The sequence below is a fragment of the Populus euphratica genome, unplaced genomic scaffold (assembly GCF_000495115.2).
Source record: "Populus euphratica unplaced genomic scaffold, PopEup_1.0 scaffold120.1, whole genome shotgun sequence".
Taxonomy (NCBI): Eukaryota; Viridiplantae; Streptophyta; class Magnoliopsida; order Malpighiales; family Salicaceae; genus Populus; species Populus euphratica.
The window spans coordinates 7613-16507 of record NW_011499918.1 but is presented as its reverse complement, the minus strand read 5'-3'; positions in this window follow the sequence as shown (position 1 = coordinate 16507).

Genomic DNA, 8895 nt, shown 5'->3' with positions numbered 1-8895 from the left:
TAGTAGTAGTAGTAGTAGTAGTAGTAGTAGTAGTAGTAGTAGTAGTAGTAGTAGTAGTAGTAGTAGTAGTAGTAGTAGTAGTAGTAGTAGTAGTAGTAGTAGTAGTAGTAGTAGTAGTAGTAGTAGTAGTAGTAGTAGTAGTAGTAGTAGTAGTAGTAGTAGTAGTAGTAGTAGTAGTAGTAATAATAATAATAATAAAGAAAGAGAAGAAGAAGAAGATGATGAGAACTTTGAGATGGAATATTAATGTAACGATTAAACAATGATAATAACAAATGTCAAGGTTAGAGGTTCCACTAATGGTATATCAAACAAGTATAGTATAAACTCTTATTATTGAATTGGAAACCACACACAAAGGAGGTTCCAATCAGATTATATATTGTTAACATGATTACATTAGTCATCTTATTCAATTAATGCTAATACTTGTAAATCTCGTCAAGCATTCATGATTATAACTTATGTTAACAACAAATCAAGTTCCTTTCATAGCTCAGGTGTCGGTTATACCATACATTATGGGCTATGAAAGTGCCAAGCATTTGTTGTACCAAGTGTTATACAACATAAATCAAGATTAGTCATTTAACAAGCAAAGTATTAAAGAGTGAACAAGATAGCAAATATAAAACATGTTAGTATCAAACATTAAAGTCCATATTAAGTTTACATTATACTTATTCTTACACCATTAGTGTAACCTTTTCACCTTGACATAATTAACTTAGCTAGACATAATGAAAGAAAGCAAAATAGATAAACAAAATAAGAACATAAAAGTTAACTAAGTAAAGGAAAGGAAATGAAAGGCATAAACTTAATATTAATGAAAACAAAGCATAAAAAATACAAAGAGAGAAAGGAAGAGCATGATCTTGATCTGAACACCAAGATGCCTAAATGCATGGCAAATGCCTCCTTTTATAGGCCAAAATTGGGAACTATTGATTTGATGACTAATTGATAAGTGGGTGACCAACTTTTGACTTGGTGACAATCCTTATCTTCTCTTGTCTGCCCAAAACGTCATTGATAACGTCAAAACTGGAGCCAGTTGCAAACATGAAAGTTGTAGGCAATTGTCTCAGCTTTCTTGTGTAAAAATTTCAGCTCATTTGGACTTCTAGAACTCCAGATATGGCCAAAATACCGAACAGTGCTCGGGCTGGAAGACAGATTCGGGCTTCTTTGTTGTTGCTATAATTTGGACTTGATAATGGCCTTTTTAGATCTTGGGCTCCATATGAAAGTTGTAGGCCTATGTCTTACCTTTCCATCCATATAAATTTGACCTAAATCTGAGATATATAGCTCCAGATATGACCCATTTACCGAACAGTGTTCCGGTTTGGATTGCACCGACATCTCTTTTCTAAGTTTGGCCATCTCTTTATCCTTGCAATTTAAGTTCAAGTCATCAATCAATCCTTTCATTTATGTGATAGACCTTCATTAAAAATAGACATTTACCACAAATTATAGGTATCTTATATTATTAGATACATTATTATAAAACATATTTTAGTGAAGGAGTTATTGATACTTGAAGTGCAAAATGATGATATAAAACCATGATAAAAATGCACTTTTAAGTACTAATCAGTTTTCATGGTTTATAAGAATCATTTTACATCATCTATTTAAAGATCAAATTTGAATACACACACACTTACACCCACAAAAAAAAAAAGGTGTAGTTCCTGTAAGCACTGATCTTTCTCGGTGAACTTCAAAAGAATTGGAGTGAGTTAGTGTGATGTTATTCTTAATCTTCACAGTTAACAACAAAATCATGTCCAAATATCAAAGACCAATGGTTATTGATTTTAGTTCTGAAATGAGTCAGGTCTTCTCGCTTTTTTCTCCACCTAATCTCAACTTTTTAAACACGGTTTTTAGCTTTAATTATTTACCAAAATGCTGATCAATTTTCCTAGTCAAATTATTGGAAATATCTCTCGTACCCTAGTTGTGTATGCAATAGTGTGGAGAGAATCGAGTACGAAGTAGGGTTAGTGGTATAGAAATCAAGGCGGATAGTGATATATAAAGATTTGAGAACTAGATAATAAGAGAAGTCTTATTAATCATGGTGTGTTGCTATTAAGATCGTTACTTGTAAGTTTTTGTTAATCATCGCGCGACAGTGAACGTCGTCTAGATTGCGAAACGATTATGCATACAATAAAAGAGACTCGAGTTTCCAGTTAGGAGTCTCCGGGCCTTCCCCATGCCTGACGGTCAGAACTCGATGGAATTTGTGGCATTTGACAGGCTGCAAAAACCATGGAAATTTAAGGTCTCCATTCGCAATAAAGGAAGGCATTCGAAACCTTGGCTAAATGGCGAATGGGATGACTATGTTCATCAGAAAGGGCTCAAAAAAGGAGATAAAGTTATCTTCACTATGGTTGATCAAGAGAATGGCGACAGAATATATTATATCAGAGCTGAGAGAAAGCTTTTCGGTTTCTGGTATTCAATTGATCAGCAGTAATGGTTCTATATATTAATTGACGATTGAGGCTGGCTCTGTATGTCTTGTGTCACAGGCAAGCAGAAAGTATCTTTTGGAGCTGTTAAGAAATTCTGTCAGGTAGAGTAATATACTAGAGGTGAAAAAGCAATGTGTCTGTCTTGAAGAAGGTAAGTCCTAGCTAGTCGTAATAACAAGTGATGTTTCCAAACCATTTGTTAATCCCATTCTAAGTAGTTAAAGTTAGAAATCTTTGTGATCAAAGAATAAATATTGAACTAATTAATATTATATAGGGATGGGATGTCAGCTAATTAAAGGGAGCAATCTTAACCTTTTCTTTTCCTTTCTTTTTACCAGTTGAGAGGGGCGTTAATTGCTGACAGGATTGATTAATTAGTTGCTTTAAGAACTTTTAATTATCCATATTCTTAAATCGGTTTATAAATGAGTGTTTTTTTTTTTTTTTCAAGAAGTAAAAAGAAAAAAGAAACGAAAAGTAGATAAGATAGAACACGATTTTTGAACAAAAAGCTATTAAGTTCAGGATGTTCAACGCTAGTCAAGGACCTATTTATATCAGTGCTATTAGTTCTAACCTTCTGTAATTAATTTGTAAATTATTCATTTAATATTTTTCAAGATCATAATTGAGTCCCTCGTTGTAGAAAGCCTTTTCAGCCTTGTTTGTAGTTGGTGAAAGTGTAATATATTTGTATGGAAGTCGTTCACCTGTTTACGTGATCCATCACCCGTAGTTGCTTGTCACGCAAGCTGCCAGTGTGTCTCGAATTTGAACTTGACTTGTGAAAAAGATCATGTCGTCTTCTGTAATTTCTCCTAGAAGTGGTCGGCTCGCCTGACATTACTGACTTCGATTTACTTTGCACGATTACATGTTCACCGTTGCACGGTCATGTGTGGTTTAGTTCTTCAAAATCCCAAGAGCCAGGAGATGCTTCTTCTTCGTTGCTGTTTTTTCCCTGCGTGACTGTCATTTTTTTAAGAAAATTAATTTTCTATTTTAAATTATTTTAGTTAGCTGATATAAAAATTAAAAAAAAATCCCACCTGTAATAATACCAAACACCATCCTAGCCTAACTCCAAAACGAGAAGAGGTGCCACGGCATCATGTACGGGAAGTGGGAGTTGTTGGAGAGAGACATCATTGAATTCTGGGATTCAGTTTCCCTTGTGCATTTTTTTTATGCCGGGAATGTGTTTCCGCCGCTTTTGATGGTGGGTGACCACAGAAAACTGTCTTATTACATTTATAAAAATTGATTAATTAATATGTGTACTAATAGTAATGAAACATGATTATTTAATATTTAATAAAACTCATTTTTCCACCTTTTAAAAGTGTGATAAAAAATTTTTATTTAAAAATATATTAAAATAATATTTTTATTTTTTTTCAATAAAAATAAACTTTATAATTAGTTTGAAGCACAGAAAAAAAACAAACAGAATCTAAATATTTAAAAAACTCAATTTAGCTTCTACAAGTATATTACCGATTGTTTATCAATTGAGTTGTATTAATTCTTAATTTTATCACTTAATTTTATTTCAAATGATTTAAACAGTATCTCGAATGAACCACCAGCACATATCTGCAAGATATATAATAATATAAACTGGAAAAGAACCCTTGACCAATACAGATCATATCTTTAGATATGTTTATAGAGTGGCAAAGAGAGACATTACAGATTTCTTGAAGTCTGTTTATTTTAAAATAAATTTAGAATTACGAGTTTCTTTATCTGAATATTTACAACGGACAATTATTTCCAATAATATTTTGAATATTTACCCCTTTGAGGTTTTTTTATCCAAATATTTATAGTAAATAATAACAAATTATTCCTAATAAATTTTGGTTATTTATTCTTTTATAATTTTTTTATCCAAACATTGATAGTGAATAATAACAAATTATTCATAATAATATTTTGGATATTTACCCATTTAGAATTTATTTATCTAAATATTAATAGTGAACATAGATGAATTCCCCAAAAATAAAATTTTTATATTTTTAAAATATTAGCCAAGACCCTTTTCAATTTACAAACTTGTTGTAAAATCTAAAAATACAAGAAAATAATTTTTATTGTGTTTAAGAAATTCATGCGAAAATATATTTTAAAACTTCAAATATTTTTTTTATGAAAAAAACGTTAAAAAACACATGTTAGGTATTAGCCCTATGCATGAAAATAAAACATTCTTCATTTTTATATTTTTTGATGTTTCGACGAAAAACAGGTATTTAATACCGGATTTATATCTTTATAATATAAAAATACAAATCAACATGGATCAAAACACAGTAATAAAATTGTGAGAAATCATATATTTGTTTGAAATATTTTTAAAGAATTTTTTTGGTTGAACGGGTTAGACACGGCCCAAAAGGAAACTGGGCCGAAATCAGCCCAAAAGGAAACCACATGGCTGGTTAGACACGGCCCAAAAGTGAACAGTATCATCTTAATTAATTAGCCGGTTACTATTATAATTCACTTGAACAGTACAAAAGCAAAAGCATGCACAGTAGCCGTGTAATTAAGTCTGCAGAAGTGGAAAGAATACAGGCTTACCTGATAGCTGACAGGCGAAGATGATGATGAAGGTGTGATGGCGCTGCAGTTGCTCTTCCTTCTCTTTGTTCCCTTATGGGCTGCTGCTTCTTCTCTTTGTTTCCTGTGGGCTGCTGCTTTGTTGCACCGTTGGAGGAGAAGAAACTACTGGAGACAGAAATGAAAGGACAAAGACGATGGTGAGGGCATGCTGGTTGGTCCTTCTGTGTTTTCTTCTGTTTATCTTCTCTCCTTCTGCTCGTCCCTGTTGTGTTCTTCCTCGTCTGTTTGTTCTCTAGTTTTCTTTCTTGTGCTTCTCGTCTTGTCTCTGCTGAGAAGAAATGGTTGCTGCTGCTGTGGGGTTCGGTTGAGGCTGGTCTGGGGCTACGTTGACAGAGAGAGCTGTTTTCGGGTGCAGGGAAGAAGTGGCCAAGGTTCAACAGAGGTGGTGCTGCTAGCGGAGCGGCGCTTCCTCTTGGCGTTGTTGCAGCTGCCCTTCCTCCTGGTGTGGCTGCTGGGATGAAGGAGATGATGAGCTGACGATGGCGCCGCTGCTGCTCTTCCTCCCCTCTGTCGTTTTAGCGTTGCTTGGCCTCTTTGTTTTCCTTTATTTCTTTCCCGTTCCCCACTCTTTAGTTCAAAAACTTTCCCCCTCTTTTAGTTTTCCAGCCCTCTCTCTCATTCAAAAAAAACTCTCCTCTCGTCCTTTCCCCCCAAAAAAACCTCCTCCTACTGCAGCTGTTAAGAGCTGTATTTATAGGCGATGGGGGAGCGGGGATGCTGCTGCGCATGGGGAGCAGGGGACACCAGGCGACCTCTCCAATATGCGTGGCTTTGCGAGGCGCGCCTGCACTGCTCTCCACTTCTGGGGTTCCGGGCAACAGCATGCGGGGAGGGAGGAACAGTGTCTCAAAACGACACTGTTTTGGGTTGCAACATGCGGCAAAATTTTCACTTCCTCGTTAGATATTCAAACGTGTTAGATATTCAAACGTGCAGATCTTGAGCTTCCGGTATCAAAATCGAATGATTTAAAAATCAAAATTCATCTATGCATGTAGAATTATAAATTTGACAGGGATTTGAGACGAGATATAATCATTTTACAGGACAGAATCGGGCCGCAATCTGGTTGGTCAAGAAGGGTCTTCTGATTTGAATCAAAAACTGACGAATGCCGAACATCCCGATATAACTAGGAGTATCCTAAGAATGAACCAGAAAAATCATGATGGAAGCAGAAATTTTTCGGTGCAAAACTTGGGTCAGAATCCTGCTCGCGACAAAATTCTCTATTTTCACATTAGATATTAAACGTGTAGAGCTTGAGCTTCTGATATCGAAATTAATTGATTCGAAAGCCCAATTTCATCTATGCATCCAGAACTATGACTTTCAAGGGGAGTCAAGGCGAGATATATTCATTTTACAGGACAGAATCGAGCCGCAATCTGGTTGGTAAAAAAGGGTCTCCTGATTTAATTTAAAAACTAATAAATGTCGAGCATCCCGATATGACTGAGAGTATCTACGAATGAACCAGAAAAATCATGATGAAAGCAGAAATTTCTTTCAATGCAAAACTGGGGTTAGAATCCTGCTCGCGGCAAAATTCTCTATTTTCACATTAGATATTCAAATGTGCAGAGCTTGAGCTTCTGATATCGAAATCAATTGATTTGAAAGCCCAAATTCATCTATGCATCCAGGACTATGATTTTCATGGGGATTCAAGGTGAGATATAATATTTTTATAGGATAGAATCAGGCCGCAATCTGGTTTGTCAAAAAGGGTCTCCCGATCTAAATTCAGAAAGCTGACAATGCCAAGCATCCTAGTTTGACTGAGAGTTTGCCATAAAAACAACGAGCCTTAGGACCAAATAAAGGTGTAGTTTCATCCTTCAACATGTCACGAGTGACATAATATAGTTGGTATTGTCAGATATTACACGAAACTAAATCAGAATCAGGGCCTAAGTTGGAACAAAAAGATTGCGGCAGCAGTAGAATTAGGGTTTTTTTAGTGCCAATTTCGAGGGATTTATTCAACCTTACAGCCCATGTAAAAGAGGAATAAATTTAGCATTATAACGAATCCTAATTAGCCTAATAATCCTAAAAATTTCGGCAGCAATGGGGAAGGGTAAAGAGAGCAGGAGATGGTTGAAATAGGGTTCGAAAAACATTTCTTTCTTCTTTGCTTTTGTCAATTTCCCAGCAACCATAAACTAAACTTCTGCCTTCGATTTAAAAGGGATATCTCCAGTAGCACGCATGGCTTAAAAATGGGTAACAACACATATAATGGTTGGGTTTTCACGAGGTTTTCACCGCTGTTATTAAACTTGAACGGCTCAGATTAGATTAATAGGTTAATTTATCAACTTGATAGCTGGACTGATTTAAATAAAATAAAAAAACCGGTTAGTATAACAAAACAACAAAACTCGATCAATTAAATTGATTAATTTATAATTCAGGCAAACCCGGATAAGACTTGGTATTTTTTTTTTTTAAATATAATTTTTCTTTTACATCCCTTTTTTCATATGTTTTTTAGTTGATTATTAATATTTTTTAAATTTTATTATATAAATACTACAAAAATATTTTATTTTTTTAATATGGGATTTGAAATCCTTCAGGATATATACTCTATGTTACAAAAAAATTTATTTTTTCAATGTGAGATTTGAAACACTTTCGTATATATATTCTATATTCACAAAAAAAATTAAATTTTTTCAACATAAAATAAAAAAATCTTTTGGTTTAAATACTTCAGCTTAAAAAATTTAAAATCTTTTAATATATATAATCTATTTTTTCAATAATCTTCTTGAATACATAAAAGACAACAACTTAAGATACATGTATTTAGTTCTTTTCATATTTTTGTCCTAAAACAAATTTAGTTAGATGTTATATAACAACAATTAATAATAATAAATAGAAATTTTTAAACTCTAATAAAGATTATAAATTAATAAAATACAACTTTAAATACACAAATTTTAAATATAAACGTTTGAAAATTAGTTACCCTCTCTAAACATTTGTTCTAAAATTAATATAATGATTTTAAATCATATAAATAACTGATTCTTTGAAAATTAACTGTTGCCTTTGTGGAACTACATATGATCTAGAAACATTTCTGTTTTAATCTTCCTTGTGTGGTTTGGGATTGAATTTCCCTAAAATTCTTATAAATTTGAAAAAGAGAAAAATTAGAAATGACATTCAAATTTAAGTAGGGGTTCCCCCTTCCATGATATTTTGCTTCGCCCCAGCTTTAATTACCTTGATCTTCTAGCAAATAATTTCTTCTTCATCCATTTCCAAATATAATTTCCTTGAAGTATTTTTCACTTTATTTTTGTGGAGCATGTCAATATGTCATATAATTAACCAAGTATTATTTAATATATATATATATATATATATATATTTATACTGAGATTAACTCTACATTTTCATTTTTTTGTCAAGATGGTTATCTACCAGAAACATAAAAAATATAGAGACTAAATTGATTTAAAAAAAAAATTCCAATATTATTCATTGTTAACTTGGCACAATTGGATAAACTCTAAATCGCATCAGTAGCCAAAACAATAGTTTTTTTTTTTAATGAAAGACAAGAATTTTATTAATCACCGTGTTTAGCCAATAAGAACATGGCTAAACAGGAGAGAAAAAATAACAAAAAATATACGGAAAAATCACAAAACAAAACATGATTAATTGGCTTCTCTATTAAGTCCATAAAAGCAGAGAAATGAAGCAAAAAAAAAAAAAAACTTGAAACTGCCTAAAAATA